Source organism: Rhinoderma darwinii, chromosome 4 (assembly GCF_050947455.1).
Source record: "Rhinoderma darwinii isolate aRhiDar2 chromosome 4, aRhiDar2.hap1, whole genome shotgun sequence".
Taxonomy (NCBI): domain Eukaryota; kingdom Metazoa; phylum Chordata; class Amphibia; order Anura; family Rhinodermatidae; genus Rhinoderma; species Rhinoderma darwinii.
This window is the reverse complement of record NC_134690.1, coordinates 182,164,168-182,185,670: the sequence shown is the minus strand read 5'-3', so window position 1 is coordinate 182,185,670 and position 21,503 is coordinate 182,164,168. Positions and strand designations below refer to the sequence as shown.

The 21,503-nt window shown below is 50.3% G+C and overlaps 1 protein-coding gene across 1 annotated transcript in view; it reads right to left on the bottom strand.

Annotated features, from left to right (window-relative positions):
* LRRC1 (leucine rich repeat containing 1) overlaps positions 1–21,503 on the bottom strand; it is a 172,842-nt gene that overhangs the window by 143,513 nt on the left and 7,826 nt on the right. The window lies entirely within an intron of this gene.

Genomic DNA, 21,503 nt, shown 5'->3' with positions numbered 1-21,503 from the left:
GTCGGACCCATACCGATGACATACTGATGACCAATCAGGTGGATAGGTCATCAGTTGTCAGAAGTTGGACAACCCCTTTAAAAAAAAAAAGTTTATTTGGAGACATACTCCTTTTAACCTGATAAACCTGCTGCCACTCCAGAACCGTCGCTCCAGTGGTCCCCATCGCTCTTTGTTAACCTAGCTATAGTGATGACATGCCCGTACAGCCCATGTGACCACCGCAGCCAACAGCTGGCCTCAGCGGCACACAAAACACTTTTAGGCTAAGTTCACATCTTGTTTTTACTGTATGCCGGACGTGCACGTTTTGAAATGAAAAACCGTGCTTACGTTTTGTGTGCTTATGTTCTATCCTATTTTTTCCCATGTCCTAAAAAGCGTTGACTACTATAGGGATGCACGATGAATCGAAACTTCAATACCATTATCTCACGTATTACGATACAAAGCTGTGCGTCCACACAGCTTAGTATAGTAATAAGAGTGTCAGAGCGGGGCTGCGGCTGTGTGACAGTCACTGCCCCCCCCCTCCTGAGAAGTGCACTAATGAGCGGTGGCACTGAAGACAGAACATGGCGGGCAAACTGCAAAACATCCCCATGTTCTGTCTTCAATGCCACCTTTCAGTAGCGCAGTGCTGGCCGCATCACCTCTTGCTGACTGCGCGCGCACTTAGTTAGGAGCGGGGCAACGTCTGTATTACAACGCCGCAGCCCCGCTCTAAGGCCCCATGCACACGACCGTGCCCGCAATAACGGCCCGCGATTGCGGGCACGGCCGGTCGCTGACTGACAGCCGCATTTTCGGGCCGTGCTCCCATACAAAGTATGGGAGCACGGCCCGCAAAATGCGAAAGAACGGACATGTTCCATAATTCCCGGAACATTTCCACGGCACTGACACCCTTCCGTAGCACTACGGAAAGGTGTCAGTGTTCAATGAAAGTGAATGCCTCCGTTTTTGCGGACCGCAATTGCGGTCCGCAAAAACTGAGGTTTTTTACTGTCGTGTGCATCGGGCCTAACTGTGTAGAACAGAGAAACCTCTCATCTCCGCTGCTATTCTCCCGAATGCTGCGATCAAAGCTGACCGACCGTAAACGGCCGTGGAAAAGAAGTGCATGTCACTTCTTGAGCCGTTTTTGGAGTGGTTTTTCATGGACCATAAAAAAATTAAAAAAAAAAAAAACAGCTCCAAAAAATTCTGTAAAAAAAAAAAAAAAAACAAAAAAAAACAAAAAAAACGCGATTTGCTTGAAAACCGCTGCGTATTTTCAGACGTTTTTAATTTTGTGTGTGCACGTACCCTGAAAGATAAAACTTTTACAGATACGGCAATACCAATTAGGTTTATTTATTTATTTTTTCACAATGTTTTAGGGGGAAATGGGAAAAGTTTTTTTTTGTTTTTTTTTACTTTTAATAAGAGAACAAATGCAGGGGGAGCGATGAGCTGCTAGAGGGGGTCGCCCCCTCTTTCTAACGATTTAAACGCCGCGGTCGCTATTGACCACAGAATTTAGCGGGTTAAATGTTCTGGATCACCGTTACTGTGAAGTGTCGTGTAGACTGTCAGTGGGATATTTGTGCAGCGTGTGTCCGCTGCGTAAAACTCATGACATGTCCTATATTGTGCGTTTTTAACGCATCACGCACCCATTGAAGTCAACGGGTGCGTGAAGATCACGCACAGCATACGGAAGCACTTCCTTGGTACGCGCGTGATTCACGCAACAGCAGTAAAAACTATGAATGAAAACAGAAAAGCACCACGTGTTTTTCGGTTTACAAACATACAGTGTCATAATGATGGAGGCGGCGAGAAAATCATGCAGCCGTGCATCATACGCAGCTGACACACGGAGCGGTTATGTACCTTTTGTGAGCGCAAAACGCACACGCTCGTGTGAATCCGGCCTTACCTTGTAGAAGGCATCAATCGCATGCTCGGCCCTTTCTCCCATACAAAGTATGGGACTACGGCTCGTAAAACGAAAAAGATAGAACATGTTCTATCTTTTTCGGTACAGTCCTACGGCACAGACACCTATCCATAGCGATACGGAAAGGTGTCCGCAGTCAATAGAACCGGGTGAGTCCGTATTACGGAGATTTTTACGGTGGTGTGCATGGGGCCTAACACATGCTAGCTTCTATTCTGGTCTAACAAGAATAAAATATGGGGGAGGGACGGGGGGGGGACGACACAAAGACAATGAAGTTTGAAGCGCAGAACACATAAGAACGCGAGTTAGCAGGCAGGGATTTGTAAAAACTACTCAATGACTAATGGACGGCCTTAAGTGAGAGTGACAGCCGGCCCCTTCATCATGAAAACATTGATAAATAATGAGGATACCACCTCTACATAGATACAAACACAGAAATCAATACATTTATTAACTCGTCCATTACCACAGGCTTCCTCGGACATCTGGGATACGGCAGGCTTAATGGAGAAAAATAAGTCAATTGATGCAAGGATTATTGCATGTGACAGATGTCCTGCTGATGTGCATGGGAACACAGGGAGAGATTAATCTGCACTTTACTGGCAGACAGACACTTAGAAGAATTATTAGCCATTGACATTTAATGGTCATAATACTACTGACCCAACGAGGAGAATGGTTTCTGCACAATCCATTTTTATATTTCTGTAAATGTTATTCTTGAACATACATTAAATATAAACAAATAACGTTGACACTAATAGTGGCCTCCATTTCAAATGACAATGAAGCTACTATGGGCTTTACTAACACTATATAATAACCAGTCATTATTAAATCTTAGGCAGCGTGCTAATTGTTTCCGTTCGTCACCATTCCATCAGGTTTCCGTTTATTTTAACGGAATAAATAGCGCAGTCGACTAACTGAATAGTGACAAACGCAAACCATTAGCAATATTGCCATCACCATTGATATCAATGGTGATGCAAACGGAGGCTAAGGACGGACCCATTCAGTTCTATTGGCCGCAGACACTGGCATGGGTGTCCGGGCTGTAAAAATGTTCCGGAAATTATGGAACATGTCCTTTCTTTTGCATTTTACGGGCCGTGCTCCCATACTTTGTACGGGAGCACGGCCCGAAAATGCGGGCTGTGGTCGGCCATGCCCGCAATCGCGGGACTTTATTACGAGCATGGCCTAAGGCCGCACTCGCATATGCGTCAGGGCTCCGTTCCGACAGAGCTTTCCATCAGAACGGAGCCCTGACTGACAAACGGAAACCATAAGTTTCCATTTCCATCACCATTGGTTTCAATGGTGACGGATACGGTGCAAATAGTTTTCGGTTGTCTCCGTTGTACAAGGGTTCCATCAATTTGACAGAATGAATAGCGTAGTAGACTGCGAGAGAGAAAGGGCGCGAGAGAGAAAGGGCGCGAGAGAGAAAGGGCGCGAGAGAGAAAGGGCGCGAGAGAGAAAGGGCGCGAGAGAGAAAGGGCGCGAGAGAGAAAGGGCGCGAGAGAGAAAGGGCGCGAGAGAGAAAGGGCGCGAGAGAGAAAGGGCGCGAGAGAGAAAGGGCGCGAGAGAGAAAGGGCGCGAGAGAGAAAGGGCGCGAGAGAGAAAGGGCGCGAGAGAGAAAGGGCGCGAGAGAGAAAGGGCGCGAGAGAGAAAGGGCGCGAGAGAGAAAGGGCGCGAGAGAGAAAGGGCGCGAGAGAGAAAGGGCGCGAGAGAGAAAGGGCGCGAGAGAGAAAGGGCGCGAGAGAGAAAGGGCGCGAGAGAGAAAGGGCGCGAGAGAGAAAGGGCGCGAGAGAGAAAGGGCGCGAGAGAGAAAGGGCGCGAGAGAGAAAGGGCGCGAGAGAGAAAGGGCGCGAGAGAGAAAGGGCGCGAGAGAGAAAGGGCGCGAGAGAGAAAGGGCGCGAGAGAGAAAGGGCGCGAGAGAGAAAGGGCGCGAGAGAGAAAGGGCGCGAGAGAGAAAGGGCGCGAGAGAGAAAGGGCGCGAGAGAGAAAGGGCGCGAGAGAGAAAGGGCGCGAGAGAGAAAGGGCGCGAGAGAGAAAGGGCGCGAGAGAGAAAGGGCGCGAGAGAGAAAGGGCGCGAGAGAGAAAGGGCGCGAGAGAGAAAGGGCGCGAGAGAGAAAGGGCGCGAGAGAGAAAGGGCGCGAGAGAGAAAGGGCGCGAGAGAGAAAGGGCGCGAGAGAGAAAGGGCGCGAGAGAGAAAGGGCGCGAGAGAGAAAGGGCGCGAGAGAGAAAGGGCGCGAGAGAGAAAGGGCGCGAGAGAGAAAGGGCGCGAGAGAGAAAGGGCGCGAGAGAGAAAGGGCGCGAGAGAGAAAGGGCGCGAGAGAGAAAGGGCGCGAGAGAGAAAGGGCGCGAGAGAGAAAGGGCGCGAGAGAGAAAGGGCGCGAGAGAGAAAGGGCGCGAGAGAGAAAGGGCGCGAGAGAGAAAGGGCGCGAGAGAGAAAGGGCGCGAGAGAGAAAGGGCGCGAGAGAGAAAGGGCGCGAGAGAGAAAGGGCGCGAGAGAGAAAGGGCGCGAGAGAGAAAGGGCGCGAGAGAGAAAGGGCGCGAGAGAGAAAGGGCGCGAGAGAGAAAGGGCGCGAGAGAGAAAGGGCGCGAGAGAGAAAGGGCGCGAGAGAGAAAGGGCGCGAGAGAGAAAGGGCGCGAGAGAGAAAGGGCGCGAGAGAGAAAGGGCGCGAGAGAGAAAGGGCGCGAGAGAGAAAGGGCGCGAGAGAGAAAGGGCGCGAGAGAGAAAGGGCGCGAGAGAGAAAGGGCGCGAGAGAGAAAGGGCGCGAGAGAGAAAGGGCGCGAGAGAGAAAGGGCGCGAGAGAGAAAGGGCGCGAGAGAGAAAGGGCGCGAGAGAGAAAGGGCGCGAGAGAGAAAGGGCGCGAGAGAGAAAGGGCGCGAGAGAGAAAGGGCGCGAGAGAGAAAGGGCGCGAGAGAGAAAGGGCGCGAGAGAGAAAGGGCGCGAGAGAGAAAGGGCGCGAGAGAGAAAGGGCGCGAGAGAGAAAGGGCGCGAGAGAGAAAGGGCGCGAGAGAGAAAGGGCGCGAGAGAGAAAGGGCGCGAGAGAGAAAGGGCGCGAGAGAGAAAGGGCGCGAGAGAGAAAGGGCGCGAGAGAGAAAGGGCGCGAGAGAGAAAGGGCGCGAGAGAGAAAGGGCGCGAGAGAGAAAGGGCGCGAGAGAGAAAGGGCGCGAGAGAGAAAGGGCGCGAGAGAGAAAGGGCGCGAGAGAGAAAGGGCGCGAGAGAGAAAGGGCGCGAGAGAGAAAGGGCGCGAGAGAGAAAGGGCGCGAGAGAGAAAGGGCGCGAGAGAGAAAGGGCGCGAGAGAGAAAGGGCGCGAGAGAGAAAGGGCGCGAGAGAGAAAGGGCGCGAGAGAGAAAGGGCGCGAGAGAGAAAGGGCGCGAGAGAGAAAGGGCGCGAGAGAGAAAGGGCGCGAGAGAGAAAGGGCGCGAGAGAGAAAGGGCGCGAGAGAGAAAGGGCGCGAGAGAGAAAGGGCGCGAGAGAGAAAGGGCGCGAGAGAGAAAGGGCGCGAGAGAGAAAGGGCGCGAGAGAGAAAGGGCGCGAGAGAGAAAGGGCGCGAGAGAGAAAGGGCGCGAGAGAGAAAGGGCGCGAGAGAGAAAGGGCGCGAGAGAGAAAGGGCGCGAGAGAGAAAGGGCGCGAGAGAGAAAGGGCGCGAGAGAGAAAGGGCGCGAGAGAGAAAGGGCGCGAGAGAGAAAGGGCGCGAGAGAGAAAGGGCGCGAGAGAGAAAGGGCGCGAGAGAGAAAGGGCGCGAGAGAGAAAGGGCGCGAGAGAGAAAGGGCGCGAGAGAGAAAGGGCGCGAGAGAGAAAGGGCGCGAGAGAGAAAGGGCGCGAGAGAGAAAGGGCGCGAGAGAGAAAGGGCGCGAGAGAGAAAGGGCGCGAGAGAGAAAGGGCGCGAGAGAGAAAGGGCGCGAGAGAGAAAGGGCGCGAGAGAGAAAGGGCGCGAGAGAGAAAGGGCGCGAGAGAGAAAGGGCGCGAGAGAGAAAGGGCGCGAGAGAGAAAGGGCGCGAGAGAGAAAGGGCGCGAGAGAGAAAGGGCGCGAGAGAGAAAGGGCGCGAGAGAGAAAGGGCGCGAGAGAGAAAGGGCGCGAGAGAGAAAGGGCGCGAGAGAGAAAGGGCGCGAGAGAGAAAGGGCGCGAGAGAGAAAGGGCGCGAGAGAGAAAGGGCGCGAGAGAGAAAGGGCGCGAGAGAGAAAGGGCGCGAGAGAGAAAGGGCGCGAGAGAGAAAGGGCGCGAGAGAGAAAGGGCGCGAGAGAGAAAGGGCGCGAGAGAGAAAGGGCGCGAGAGAGAAAGGGCGCGAGAGAGAAAGGGCGCGAGAGAGAAAGGGCGCGAGAGAGAAAGGGCGCGAGAGAGAAAGGGCGCGAGAGAGAAAGGGCGCGAGAGAGAAAGGGCGCGAGAGAGAAAGGGCGCGAGAGAGAAAGGGCGCGAGAGAGAAAGGGCGCGAGAGAGAAAGGGCGCGAGAGAGAAAGGGCGCGAGAGAGAAAGGGCGCGAGAGAGAAAGGGCGCGAGAGAGAAAGGGCGCGAGAGAGAAAGGGCGCGAGAGAGAAAGGGCGCGAGAGAGAAAGGGCGCGAGAGAGAAAGGGCGCGAGAGAGAAAGGGCGCGAGAGAGAAAGGGCGCGAGAGAGAAAGGGCGCGAGAGAGAAAGGGCGCGAGAGAGAAAGGGCGCGAGAGAGAAAGGGCGCGAGAGAGAAAGGGCGCGAGAGAGAAAGGGCGCGAGAGAGAAAGGGCGCGAGAGAGAAAGGGCGCGAGAGAGAAAGGGCGCGAGAGAGAAAGGGCGCGAGAGAGAAAGGGCGCGAGAGAGAAAGGGCGCGAGAGAGAAAGGGCGCGAGAGAGAAAGGGCGCGAGAGAGAAAGGGCGCGAGAGAGAAAGGGCGCGAGAGAGAAAGGGCGCGAGAGAGAAAGGGCGCGAGAGAGAAAGGGCGCGAGAGAGAAAGGGCGCGAGAGAGAAAGGGCGCGAGAGAGAAAGGGCGCGAGAGAGAAAGGGCGCGAGAGAGAAAGGGCGCGAGAGAGAAAGGGCGCGAGAGAGAAAGGGCGCGAGAGAGAAAGGGCGCGAGAGAGAAAGGGCGCGAGAGAGAAAGGGCGCGAGAGAGAAAGGGCGCGAGAGAGAAAGGGCGCGAGAGAGAAAGGGCGCGAGAGAGAAAGGGCGCGAGAGAGAAAGGGCGCGAGAGAGAAAGGGCGCGAGAGAGAAAGGGCGCGAGAGAGAAAGGGCGCGAGAGAGAAAGGGCGCGAGAGAGAAAGGGCGCGAGAGAGAAAGGGCGCGAGAGAGAAAGGGCGCGAGAGAGAAAGGGCGCGAGAGAGAAAGGGCGCGAGAGAGAAAGGGCGCGAGAGAGAAAGGGCGCGAGAGAGAAAGGGCGCGAGAGAGAAAGGGCGCGAGAGAGAAAGGGCGCGAGAGAGAAAGGGCGCGAGAGAGAAAGGGCGCGAGAGAGAAAGGGCGCGAGAGAGAAAGGGCGCGAGAGAGAAAGGGCGCGAGAGAGAAAGGGCGCGAGAGAGAAAGGGCGCGAGAGAGAAAGGGCGCGAGAGAGAAAGGGCGCGAGAGAGAAAGGGCGCGAGAGAGAAAGGGCGCGAGAGAGAAAGGGCGCGAGAGAGAAAGGGCGCGAGAGAGAAAGGGCGCGAGAGAGAAAGGGCGCGAGAGAGAAAGGGCGCGAGAGAGAAAGGGCGCGAGAGAGAAAGGGCGCGAGAGAGAAAGGGCGCGAGAGAGAAAGGGCGCGAGAGAGAAAGGGCGCGAGAGAGAAAGGGCGCGAGAGAGAAAGGGCGCGAGAGAGAAAGGGCGCGAGAGAGAAAGGGCGCGAGAGAGAAAGGGCGCGAGAGAGAAAGGGCGCGAGAGAGAAAGGGCGCGAGAGAGAAAGGGCGCGAGAGAGAAAGGGCGCGAGAGAGAAAGGGCGCGAGAGAGAAAGGGCGCGAGAGAGAAAGGGCGCGAGAGAGAAAGGGCGCGAGAGAGAAAGGGCGCGAGAGAGAAAGGGCGCGAGAGAGAAAGGGCGCGAGAGAGAAAGGGCGCGAGAGAGAAAGGGCGCGAGAGAGAAAGGGCGCGAGAGAGAAAGGGCGCGAGAGAGAAAGGGCGCGAGAGAGAAAGGGCGCGAGAGAGAAAGGGCGCGAGAGAGAAAGGGCGCGAGAGAGAAAGGGCGCGAGAGAGAAAGGGCGCGAGAGAGAAAGGGCGCGAGAGAGAAAGGGCGCGAGAGAGAAAGGGCGCGAGAGAGAAAGGGCGCGAGAGAGAAAGGGCGCGAGAGAGAAAGGGCGCGAGAGAGAAAGGGCGCGAGAGAGAAAGGGCGCGAGAGAGAAAGGGCGCGAGAGAGAAAGGGCGCGAGAGAGAAAGGGCGCGAGAGAGAAAGGGCGCGAGAGAGAAAGGGCGCGAGAGAGAAAGGGCGCGAGAGAGAAAGGGCGCGAGAGAGAAAGGGCGCGAGAGAGAAAGGGCGCGAGAGAGAAAGGGCGCGAGAGAGAAAGGGCGCGAGAGAGAAAGGGCGCGAGAGAGAAAGGGCGCGAGAGAGAAAGGGCGCGAGAGAGAAAGGGCGCGAGAGAGAAAGGGCGCGAGAGAGAAAGGGCGCGAGAGAGAAAGGGCGCGAGAGAGAAAGGGCGCGAGAGAGAAAGGGCGCGAGAGAGAAAGGGCGCGAGAGAGAAAGGGCGCGAGAGAGAAAGGGCGCGAGAGAGAAAGGGCGCGAGAGAGAAAGGGCGCGAGAGAGAAAGGGCGCGAGAGAGAAAGGGCGCGAGAGAGAAAGGGCGCGAGAGAGAAAGGGCGCGAGAGAGAAAGGGCGCGAGAGAGAAAGGGCGCGAGAGAGAAAGGGCGCGAGAGAGAAAGGGCGCGAGAGAGAAAGGGCGCGAGAGAGAAAGGGCGCGAGAGAGAAAGGGCGCGAGAGAGAAAGGGCGCGAGAGAGAAAGGGCGCGAGAGAGAAAGGGCGCGAGAGAGAAAGGGCGCGAGAGAGAAAGGGCGCGAGAGAGAAAGGGCGCGAGAGAGAAAGGGCGCGAGAGAGAAAGGGCGCGAGAGAGAAAGGGCGCGAGAGAGAAAGGGCGCGAGAGAGAAAGGGCGCGAGAGAGAAAGGGCGCGAGAGAGAAAGGGCGCGAGAGAGAAAGGGCGCGAGAGAGAAAGGGCGCGAGAGAGAAAGGGCGCGAGAGAGAAAGGGCGCGAGAGAGAAAGGGCGCGAGAGAGAAAGGGCGCGAGAGAGAAAGGGCGCGAGAGAGAAAGGGCGCGAGAGAGAAAGGGCGCGAGAGAGAAAGGGCGCGAGAGAGAAAGGGCGCGAGAGAGAAAGGGCGCGAGAGAGAAAGGGCGCGAGAGAGAAAGGGCGCGAGAGAGAAAGGGCGCGAGAGAGAAAGGGCGCGAGAGAGAAAGGGCGCGAGAGAGAAAGGGCGCGAGAGAGAAAGGGCGCGAGAGAGAAAGGGCGCGAGAGAGAAAGGGCGCGAGAGAGAAAGGGCGCGAGAGAGAAAGGGCGCGAGAGAGAAAGGGCGCGAGAGAGAAAGGGCGCGAGAGAGAAAGGGCGCGAGAGAGAAAGGGCGCGAGAGAGAAAGGGCGCGAGAGAGAAAGGGCGCGAGAGAGAAAGGGCGCGAGAGAGAAAGGGCGCGAGAGAGAAAGGGCGCGAGAGAGAAAGGGCGCGAGAGAGAAAGGGCGCGAGAGAGAAAGGGCGCGAGAGAGAAAGGGCGCGAGAGAGAAAGGGCGCGAGAGAGAAAGGGCGCGAGAGAGAAAGGGCGCGAGAGAGAAAGGGCGCGAGAGAGAAAGGGCGCGAGAGAGAAAGGGCGCGAGAGAGAAAGGGCGCGAGAGAGAAAGGGCGCGAGAGAGAAAGGGCGCGAGAGAGAAAGGGCGCGAGAGAGAAAGGGCGCGAGAGAGAAAGGGCGCGAGAGAGAAAGGGCGCGAGAGAGAAAGGGCGCGAGAGAGAAAGGGCGCGAGAGAGAAAGGGCGCGAGAGAGAAAGGGCGCGAGAGAGAAAGGGCGCGAGAGAGAAAGGGCGCGAGAGAGAAAGGGCGCGAGAGAGAAAGGGCGCGAGAGAGAAAGGGCGCGAGAGAGAAAGGGCGCGAGAGAGAAAGGGCGCGAGAGAGAAAGGGCGCGAGAGAGAAAGGGCGCGAGAGAGAAAGGGCGCGAGAGAGAAAGGGCGCGAGAGAGAAAGGGCGCGAGAGAGAAAGGGCGCGAGAGAGAAAGGGCGCGAGAGAGAAAGGGCGCGAGAGAGAAAGGGCGCGAGAGAGAAAGGGCGCGAGAGAGAAAGGGCGCGAGAGAGAAAGGGCGCGAGAGAGAAAGGGCGCGAGAGAGAAAGGGCGCGAGAGAGAAAGGGCGCGAGAGAGAAAGGGCGCGAGAGAGAAAGGGCGCGAGAGAGAAAGGGCGCGAGAGAGAAAGGGCGCGAGAGAGAAAGGGCGCGAGAGAGAAAGGGCGCGAGAGAGAAAGGGCGCGAGAGAGAAAGGGCGCGAGAGAGAAAGGGCGCGAGAGAGAAAGGGCGCGAGAGAGAAAGGGCGCGAGAGAGAAAGGGCGCGAGAGAGAAAGGGCGCGAGAGAGAAAGGGCGCGAGAGAGAAAGGGCGCGAGAGAGAAAGGGCGCGAGAGAGAAAGGGCGCGAGAGAGAAAGGGCGCGAGAGAGAAAGGGCGCGAGAGAGAAAGGGCGCGAGAGAGAAAGGGCGCGAGAGAGAAAGGGCGCGAGAGAGAAAGGGCGCGAGAGAGAAAGGGCGCGAGAGAGAAAGGGCGCGAGAGAGAAAGGGCGCGAGAGAGAAAGGGCGCGAGAGAGAAAGGGCGCGAGAGAGAAAGGGCGCGAGAGAGAAAGGGCGCGAGAGAGAAAGGGCGCGAGAGAGAAAGGGCGCGAGAGAGAAAGGGCGCGAGAGAGAAAGGGCGCGAGAGAGAAAGGGCGCGAGAGAGAAAGGGCGCGAGAGAGAAAGGGCGCGAGAGAGAAAGGGCGCGAGAGAGAAAGGGCGCGAGAGAGAAAGGGCGCGAGAGAGAAAGGGCGCGAGAGAGAAAGGGCGCGAGAGAGAAAGGGCGCGAGAGAGAAAGGGCGCGAGAGAGAAAGGGCGCGAGAGAGAAAGGGCGCGAGAGAGAAAGGGCGCGAGAGAGAAAGGGCGCGAGAGAGAAAGGGCGCGAGAGAGAAAGGGCGCGAGAGAGAAAGGGCGCGAGAGAGAAAGGGCGCGAGAGAGAAAGGGCGCGAGAGAGAAAGGGCGCGAGAGAGAAAGGGCGCGAGAGAGAAAGGGCGCGAGAGAGAAAGGGCGCGAGAGAGAAAGGGCGCGAGAGAGAAAGGGCGCGAGAGAGAAAGGGCGCGAGAGAGAAAGGGCGCGAGAGAGAAAGGGCGCGAGAGAGAAAGGGCGCGAGAGAGAAAGGGCGCGAGAGAGAAAGGGCGCGAGAGAGAAAGGGCGCGAGAGAGAAAGGGCGCGAGAGAGAAAGGGCGCGAGAGAGAAAGGGCGCGAGAGAGAAAGGGCGCGAGAGAGAAAGGGCGCGAGAGAGAAAGGGCGCGAGAGAGAAAGGGCGCGAGAGAGAAAGGGCGCGAGAGAGAAAGGGCGCGAGAGAGAAAGGGCGCGAGAGAGAAAGGGCGCGAGAGAGAAAGGGCGCGAGAGAGAAAGGGCGCGAGAGAGAAAGGGCGCGAGAGAGAAAGGGCGCGAGAGAGAAAGGGCGCGAGAGAGAAAGGGCGCGAGAGAGAAAGGGCGCGAGAGAGAAAGGGCGCGAGAGAGAAAGGGCGCGAGAGAGAAGGGGCGCGAGAGAAGGGGCGCGAGAGAAGGGGCGCGAGAGAAGGGGCGCGAGAGAAGGGGCGCGAGAGAGAAAGGGCGCGAGAGAGAAGGGGCGCGAGAGAAGGGGCGCGAGAGAAGGGGCGCGAGAGAAGGGGCGCGAGAGAAGGGGCGCGAGAGAAGGGGCGCGAGAGAAGGGGCGCGAGAGAAGGGGCGCGAGAGAAGGGGCGCGAGAGAAGGGGCGCGAGAGAAGGGGCGCGAGAGAAGGGGCGCGAGAGAAGGGGCGCGAGAGAAGGGGCGCGAGAGAAGGGGCGCGAGAGAAGGGGCGCGAGAGAAGGGGCGCGAGAGAAGGGGCGCGAGAAAGGGCGAGAGAAAGGGCGAGAGAAAGGGCGAGAGAAAGGGCGAGAGAAAGGGCGAGAGAAAGGGCGAGAGAAAGGGCGAGAGAAAGGGCGAGAGAAAGGGCGAGAGAAAGGGCGAGAGAAAGGGCGAGAGAAAGGGCGAGAGAAAGGGCGAGAGAAAGGGCGAGAGAAAGGGCGAGAGAAAGGGCGAGAGAAAGGGCGAGAGAAAGGGCGAGAGAAAGAGCGAGAGAAAGAGCGAGAGAAAGAGCGAGAGAAAGAGCGAGAGAAAGAGCGAGAGAAAGAGCGAGAGAAAGAGCGAGAGAAAGAGCGAGAGAAAGAGCGAGAGAGAGAGCGAGAGAGAGCGCGAGAGAAAGAGCGAGAGAAAGAGCGAGAGAAAGAGCGAGAGAAAGAGCGAGAGAAAGAGCGAGAGAAAGAGCGAGAGAAAGAGCGAGAGAGAGCGAGAGAGAGCGAGAGAGAGCGAGAGAGAGCGAGAGAGAGCGAGAGAGAGCGAAAGAGAGCGAAAGAGAGCGAAAGAGAGCGAAAGAGAGCAAAAGAGAGCGAAAGAGAGCGAAAGAGAGCTAGAGAAAGCGAGAGAGAAAGAGAGAGAGAAAGAGAGAGAGAGAAAGAAAGAAAGAGAGAACGAAAGAGAGATAGATGGATAGATGTGAGATAGATAGATAGATGGATAGATGTGAGATAGATAGATGGATAGATAGATGCGAGATAGATAGATGTTAGATAGATAGCTATACACACGCACACCATCAATGTTTGTTGCCAGATAACCCCATTAACTACAGCACTGTTGACATATTGCAATTCTAGCAACTAGAATACTTGGTGGTCAGCGACATATTAGCCCAATTCAAGTTTTACCGATTTGCAGATCAGTTTGCGGTTCAGGAACCATTAGGATTCATTGGGCAAATCAATTTCCCAGATGCCAGATTCGTTTTGTGGGCGATGTAAAATCTAATTTAGAGAATCAGCAAATCTTGCCACTAGAGATGAGTAAATCAGAATTCTGCTGCTACAGAAGGAGTAAAATAGATACAATTCAGCATATATTTTTTTTCATAGCAAAACTTTGTACATCTCTCATAGGTAAATAAGAAGCTTGTGAAACACCACAAAAGTAGAACTTTTAAGCCCTCCCCAACATTTGACATCATAGTCGGTGGGGCGGAAGGGATCATACGCAACGGGCGTCAGATGCATATTACAGCTGGCCCCTTGCACTAACAGCCGGGATCCAAGTGAACGTTAATGTTTTAACCACCTAGAAGCTGCGGTCAATTGTAACTGCGACATCGAAGCCTTAACGGAATGAGGCAATTCGGCCACTCCATCATCCCCCCACCACGTGGTTGCAATTTATTAAAAGTTAAAGTAAAAAACATTTTCCTTTTTTTTCCCCCCTTTAACCTAATGGGGGGGGGGGGAATAAGAAAAAAAGAAAACCACATAGATGGCATCATTGGATCTTTGAAAGTTTTAACTATTACAATACATCATTTATCCTGCAGGGTGAACACCGGTAAACAAAAACAACAGAATGCTACTTTGTGGTCATCTTCGCTCCCCCAAAAAAATTGAATAAAATCACTTTTTTTCTCTTCCACCCCACAAAGTTGTTTTTACTGTTTTTCACTACATTATATATTACAATTAAAAACTACAACTCGTCCTGCAGAAAAGCAGCCCTAATACGGCTATGTCTATGAAAAAAAAAAAGTTATGGCTATTGGAAGACTGGGAGGGAAAAACAAAAATGAAAAATGGCAAGGGGTTTATATTAGTGGTAAAAATCAACATTAAAATGGTAGACAAACCAATAAAGGTAACCTGAAGGCCTTATTCACACAAACTGGTATCAAATTGCCCGTGAAAAACTGACGTTTTGCACCCGTGCGGGACTAGAGTTATCCCTCAAAAACGTAAACCTATTGAGGGGTCTGTGAAAACAGGCAAACAGGACATTCCCTATTTTTTCACGGGCTGTTCACATGGTCTGTTAAAAAAACGGCCTTGTGAATAGCCCAATAAAAGTGAATTGATTTTAATGCAGCCGTGTGACTGCCGTTAAAAAAAAAACCAAAAAAAAAAAAACGGCCGTCACACAGCCGATTATCCGGCTGGTGTAAATAAGCCTAACAGATCTGGGCAACTGTTTTTGCTACAATAAAAGTGCCACAAGAGCAATAATGCCTTTGTGTATTGTCATAGTAATCTTTTACGGATTTTAGTTAAAAGATAAAATGAGATTCTTAAGGGTATGTTCACACGTAGTCAACCAAAACGTCTGAAAATCCAGAGCTGTTTTCAAGGGAAAACAGACCCTGCTTTTCAGACGTTTTTTTACCAACTCGCATTTTTCGCGGCGTTTTTCGCGCCGTTTTCGCGGCGTTTTTTACGTCCGTTTTTGGAGCTGTTTTCATTTGAGTCTATGAGAAAACAGCTCCAAAAACGTCTGAAAGAAGTGTCCTGCACTTCTTTTGACTAGGCTGTATTTTTACGAGTCGTCATTTGACAGCTGTCAAACGACGACGCGTAAATAACAGGTCGTCTGCACAGTACGTCGGCAAACCCATTCAAATGAATGGGCAGATGTTTGCCGACGTATTGTAGCCATATTTTCAGACGTAAAACGAGGCATAATACGCCTCGTATACGTCTGAAATTTGGCCGTGTGAACATACCCTAAACGCTACCATCTATCATCTTTTGACTTCAGTACAAAAGAAAAAGTAAGGGTCCTCTTACACGGCTTGACATGGGCAGTGTAAACAAGCACCGATCAACGAGACAGCTCATTGGTCGGCGCTTGTTTGCTTCTTTCACAAGGAACTATGATCAGTAATGTATGGGGACGAGCGATCGTTTCTATGATCACTCGCCCTCTATTTTTATCATGTCAGCAGCACAGAGATCTCAGGGAGATGTGCTGCAGACAACAATAATATTTCTTGCAGCATAAACGATAATCAGCCCACGAACGAGCGTTTGCTCGTTAATCAACTGTTCACAAGAAGGCTCGTTTGCCCCATACCGTAATAGGTCCATGTAAAAGAGCCTTTGTAGCCATGCAACTGTCAAGAGTACATCCTCTCCCCTCCACTGGTTGTACTTGATGGACACGTGCCTTTTATTTAACCATACTAACTATAAGTTAGGGCTGGGTAATTAATCGAAAATTAATAAAAATTCAGCGCAATTAGTATAAGTCATCTTGCGAATTTCGGTTCTATTATATTTTCCCGGTTTAAACTGTATTTTTAGGACGCAGATACAGTTGAATGCAATGGTAGAGCAATGGCGTAAGACAGTTATGGGGTGCATTATACTATGCGGTGGCAGCTATGGGGGCATTATACTGTGTAGGGAGCACTATGGGGCAATATACTGTGTGGGGGCAGTGTCAGCGGTTATATTATATATTATACACAGTAGCATACAGCTTGATCAGAATAAGTATTAGTCCAATGGCATAGCATCCAAATAAGGGGCTTGGCATGAAAAAGGGGGTGTGGCCAAAATAATCGTTCATTAATCGTAAATCGAGGTTACATGTTCAATTAATCGTGATTTTGATTTAGGTTAGAATTACCCAGTCCTAGCATATGTGGATAACTTACAATCCATTTTCCCTGCCATTATCATCTTATTAATTCTGGTCATTGACAAACTTTAATGGGCTCCGTCGGGTTGCACCAGAAATTATAGCGCAGGATCTGTGAGGGAGGCCCCTAACGCAGATGTCAACGAGGCCTAAATCTGCCGAATGTTCCTGAAACACAGTCTCGGGTTAATTTCCCGATGATCTGTTCTATTTCTAATAGAGAGCACTAGAGAAATTGTTTTAGTTGTTCGAGGATAGCTAATCTGCATACTTTTTGCCAAGGAGCATAGCCTTTTAGACTCCATACCAGCTGTGTCTCATTAAAAGAGAACCAGAACACCAAGCACATTTTCAACTGGTGACCTACTGAGGGACGGTGCTGGAAAAAGGCGGAGGGGGGAAATGGCAGAATTCTTTATATATTTCCCAGTATCAATTGCAACATGAAACCAAATAAAATAAAATACGAGATTAGTAAGTGCTCAGATATTTTTGGTGGTTGTTTAGTGTTTTTTTAAATTTCTATGCCCTAAAGAGGGTTGCCTCAGTATGACCACTCCTTTCCAAATGCCTTATTAGGGTAGGGGGTCCCCTCGATGAGCCAGAGTGGCTGTGGCAGACCCAATAGAAAGGGATCTGTGCAGCCGCTCCAGCAAAAGTGTGTGGGTGGCCGCAGCTTTCCCGACAAAAACAGCTGATCGCTGAAGGTTGTCGCAGCAAAAGTACAAATGAATGGTTTATAAATGGGGGATATAAGCAGAAACATGATCTGGCAAGCAAGTCCCAAAACCAGACCAAAGACAAAAGCAGCAGCAGATATTCTAATGAAAAAGCTGAGAGAATTTTATTGCTGGTAATAAAATTCCATTTTTATTACAGATCATGTGATGCTTCACAGTTTGAAAATTCCTGTTTATTTTCTACTTCATCTAATTGTGAAAAAATTATTATACACAGCTCAATGTTTTAAATCTTTTATTCAAGCCAACGGCAGATTCCAATGGGTACTTTAAATGAGAAATTCAGCAATAAAGTATGAGCTCTGCAATTAAGGGTGAAGCCATGAAACTTACTGATTTTGTCATAAATAACTTATGCTTTCCAAACTTGACATACATATATAAAAAAAAAATAAAAAAATAAAAAAGGTTGTATAAGTAGCACTGAATTGTTTGCAAAAAAAAAAAAAAAAGGAAAATACAGGGCTCAGCAATAAATGTACGCTATGAACATAGATGGCCATACACAGAACAGTTCAAGTTTTCCTATTGTCAGTCAAAAACTAGACCAAAAATATAAAAAATTCCTTGACCAGTTTAAAACGAAGATATAAATAGAATTCCATTGGTTGAAACCAATAGTATTGGAAAAACACACACACGAACATAATTGTTAAGAATACAACTAGAAATCATCATTACAGTAGGTGTATGGGCACTAGGATATCACCACCCGTATTTCCTGTAAACCATGAATGTCTAGTACAAACCTCAATTTTTCCACCAAAAAAAAGGGTTAGTATATTAGAGGTTAAGCAGCCAGAAATGTAATGTATAACCTGCACAGTGAGTGGGCTCTTTCTGGTGTAATGCCAGAGCTGTGCAGTGAGCCCTGACCAATCAGATGTCTCTCTGAGTGCAGTTCCCCCTCACGCAGTTCTACTGAGCATGTACAGTGAAGGAAATAAGTATTTGATTCCTTGCTGATTTTATAAGTTTGCCCACTGTCAAAGACATGAACAGTCTAGAATTTTTAGGCTAGGTTAATTTTACCAGTGAGAGATAGATTATATTTAAAAAAAAACACAGAAAATCAAATTGTCAAAATTATATATATTTATTTGCATTGTGCACAGAGAAATAAGTATTTGATCCCTTTGGCAAACAAGACTTAATACTTGGTGGCAAAACCCTTGTTGGCAAGCACAACAGTCAGACGTTTTTAGTAGTTGATGAGGTTTGCACACGTTAGATGGAATTTTGGCCCACTCCGCTTTGCAGATCTGTAAATCATTAAGATTTCGAGGCTGTCGCTTGGCAACTCGGATCTTCAGCTCCCTCCATAAGTTTTTGCGATGGGATTAAGGTCTGGAGACTGGCTAGGCCATTCCATGACCTTAATGTGCTTCTTTTTGAGCCACTCCTTTGTTGCCTTGGCTGTATGTTTCGGGTCATTGTCGTGCTGGAAGACCCAGCCACGAGCAATTTTTAATGTCCTAGTGGAGGGAAGGAGGTTGTCACTTAGGATTTGACGGTAAATGGCTCCATCCATTCTCCCATTGATGCGGTGAAGTAGTCCTGTGCCCTTAGCAGAGAAACACCCCCAAAACATAATGTTACCACCTCCATGCTTGACAGTGGGGACGGTGTTCTTTGGGTCATAGGCAGCATTTCTCTTCCTCCAAACACAGCGAGTTGAGTTAATGCCAAAGAGCTCAATTTTAGTCTCATCTGACCACAGCACCTTCTCCCAATCACTCTCAGAATCATCCAGATGTTCATTTGCAAACTTCAGACAGGCCTGTACATGTGCCTTCTTGAGCAGGGGGACCTTGCGGGCACTGCAGGATTTTAATCCATTACGGCGTAATGTGTTACCAATGGTTTTCTTGGTGACTGTGGTCCCAGCTGCCTTGACATCATTAACAAGTTCCCCCCGTGTAGTTTTCGGCTGAGCTCTCACCTTCCTCAGGATCAAGGATACCCCACGAGGTGAGATTTTGCATGGAGCCCCAGATCGATGTCGATTGACAGTCATTTTGTATGTCTTCCATTTTCTTACTATTGCACCAACAGTTGTCTCCTTCTCACCCAGCGTCTTACTTATGGTTTTGTAGCCCATTCCAGCCTTGTGCAGGTCTATGATCTTGTCCCTGACATCCTTAGAAAGCTCTTTGGTCTTGCCCATGTTGTAGAGGTTAGAGTCAGACTGATTAATTGAGTCTGTGGACAGGAGTCTTTTATACAGGTGACCATTTAAGACAGCTGTCTTTAATGCAGGCACCAAGTTGATTTGGAGCGTGTAACTGGTCTGGAGGAGGCTGAACTCTTAATGGTTGGTAGGGGATCAATTTTGACTATGTGATTTTCTTTTTTTTATATATATATATATATATATATATATATATATATATATATATATATATATATATATATATATATATATTCTCTCTCTCACTGGTAAAATTAACCTATCCTAAAAATTCTAGACTGTTCATGTCTTTGACAGTGGGCAAACGTACAAAATCAGCAAGGGATCAAATACTTATTTCCTTCACTGTAAGTGAGAAGTTGCAGCTACATCCCCCTCCTCCTTGTCTTTTATTTACTTTTTTACAGCGTGTAGATATCCACAACATGTATATATACCCCAATTATGATCCCGATTGGTAACATTTTTCATTAAAGAGGCTGTATGAGATTAGAAAGCTGGACATGGATAGCAGCTAACAGTTTGCGAGAGAAAAAAAAAACCAAACAAAGCACATTCCTAGGCACGTTTGTATCGCTGGGCCACATTTTTTAAAATCCTATTCACTCACATAACAGATAAATAAGCTCTGGCTGCTACAGACAAAACACAAACAAAATGACTGATTTAAATATACACTTTTAATGCGTTTCACCTGGAAAAGCACCGCAGTCAAAATTATCATTAACAAAATGTGGTAATTCTTCTCGATCGTATCTAAGAAAAATGTGCCCAGGAACTTGTCTGACAGCTTGCGGGTGAGCATTTTTGCTCAAAGACTCAGCAATGCCGCAGATGGGACTGTCTCAATGAACACAGGCGAGATATTTTTCCATGTGTACAGACGACTGCAGAGCCTACAATATCTAAATTACACTAAGGCCTTATTCACACGGACGTATCAGTTTTGCGCACGCAAAAAACGCTGTGTTTTCCGCGCGCAAAAGGTCCGTGTGGCATCAGTATATGGTGCGCGGCTTGCGTGATTTTCATAATGACACTCTGTTTTTATGTTTACAAAGAGAAAAGCACATGGTGCTTTTCGGTTGTCATTAATTTATTTTACTACTGTTGCGCAAATCATGCGCGGCACCCGGAAGTGCTTCCGTGTGCTGAGCGCGATTTGCACTCACTCATTGACTTCAATGGGTGCGTGCTGCACGAAACACGACCAAATATAGGACATGTCGTGCGTTTCACGCAGCGGACATACGCTGTGTGAAATTCACTGACAGTCTGAACGGACCCATTCACTAACATAGGTCCGTGTGACGAGCGTGATAATCACGTGCGTAGCACGGACGTATAACACGTTAGTGTGAATAAGGCCTAAAAGACCCAAATATCAGTCACATGGTGATAAGACGTTTATTAAAGGACTCCGTTCCTGTAGAATAAAAAAAAATGACTAATTCTAACCTTCTGTCTAACCGATACAGGATTTCAGGTTTGCATTGGTTTGATTGGTTCTGGAAACCAACGTGACAACCAATATGGCAGCCATTAAAGCTTCCAACGGCATGGTCAGCCGGCTGACCCAGGCTTCTTAATGGTAAATCTGTCTAGTAAATCAAGACTACTCCCAACTAGTGGCATTCTGGACTCATGCATCCAATAGTGGTTGTCACTTCTCAACTACAGAGAGGGAAAGAACTTGTTTTCCAATTGTGGGTCCCCCTCCCCCTTACTGCTGGAGGCATACTATAAGCAGAACGGGTAATCAATGAACATCCATTATTTTGTGGTTGCTGGAGTTCCTTTAATGTAAGACTTAACAGGACGTGGGGCATTTATTATCTCAGCATTTTGCAAGAGGGTGTTCTCTTTAACCCCTCAGTAACCGCCAACGCGCCTTTTCACAGCAGTCACTAAGGGTCCTTATTCCAAAGCATACACCTTTTGACGGCGCATCGGAATAAGCCCGGCACAGGACTCGGCTGTCTGAGGACAGTCGGGCACCTGCTCCATCAGCTGCGATCGCATGTTTACTCTGCTAATGACAGTCACGCTAGAGGCATGACCTAGTAGATTGCCTGTCAGTTTCTTGCTGACCAGCAGTAATGCTTTGGTACACTAAGTATACCAAAGCATTATAGAAGCGATCAAAAGATTGCAAAGTGAAATAAATCCCCTAGTCGGACTGAAAAAAATGAAAGTGAAATAAAATTAATTTTAAATTAAAAATTTCCATAAAGTGTTTTTATTTTGTCAGTGTAACATAAAAAAAAACAAAAAAGTACATATATATGGTATTGCCCCAATTGTAACGACCCGAACAATAAAAAGTTCACATTATTTAAACCGCAAGGTGAATGCAACAAGAAAAAAACCCAAAAAGGAATTGCATTTTTAATCCCATCTCCATTCCTTAAAATATCAAAAGGTCCCATGTACCCCAAAATTGTAACAAAAACTACATCTTGTCCAACAAGAAACATGCCCTTAAAACGGCTTCATCAACAGAAAAATACAAAAGTTATAACTCTGTAGGTTTTGTGTTTTTACTGTGCAAAAGTATTAAAACACAAAAAAACCTATACTTATTTTGTATTGCTGTACTCGTATCGTCCCATAGAATAAAGGTAACATGTTATTTATGCTGCGCATTGTACTGCGTACATTTAAAACACAACAAGTAATGACAGAATTGCTGTTTTATTTCCATCTCGTCCCCCCCAAAAAAAGTTCGTAAAAAAAAAAAAAACACATCTATTTTGCAACGCCATCAATTTGAGATACAACTCATCCGGCAAACAACAAGACCTCATACAGCTCAGCTGGCAAAAAAAAAAAATAAGGACAAAAAGATAGTTATAGGTGTTCGAATTAGACTATGAAAAAACGGGAAAAAATTGCTTGGTCATTAAGGCCAAAAGCAGGCAGGTCGCTAAAGGGTTAACGCTCTATAAAATGTATGTAAACAGTGTGCGGACAAACCTGAACTGCAGAAAACTTTGCTGAATGTTTCCGTTCTACTTGTTCTCATCAGGTTATGTAATTGT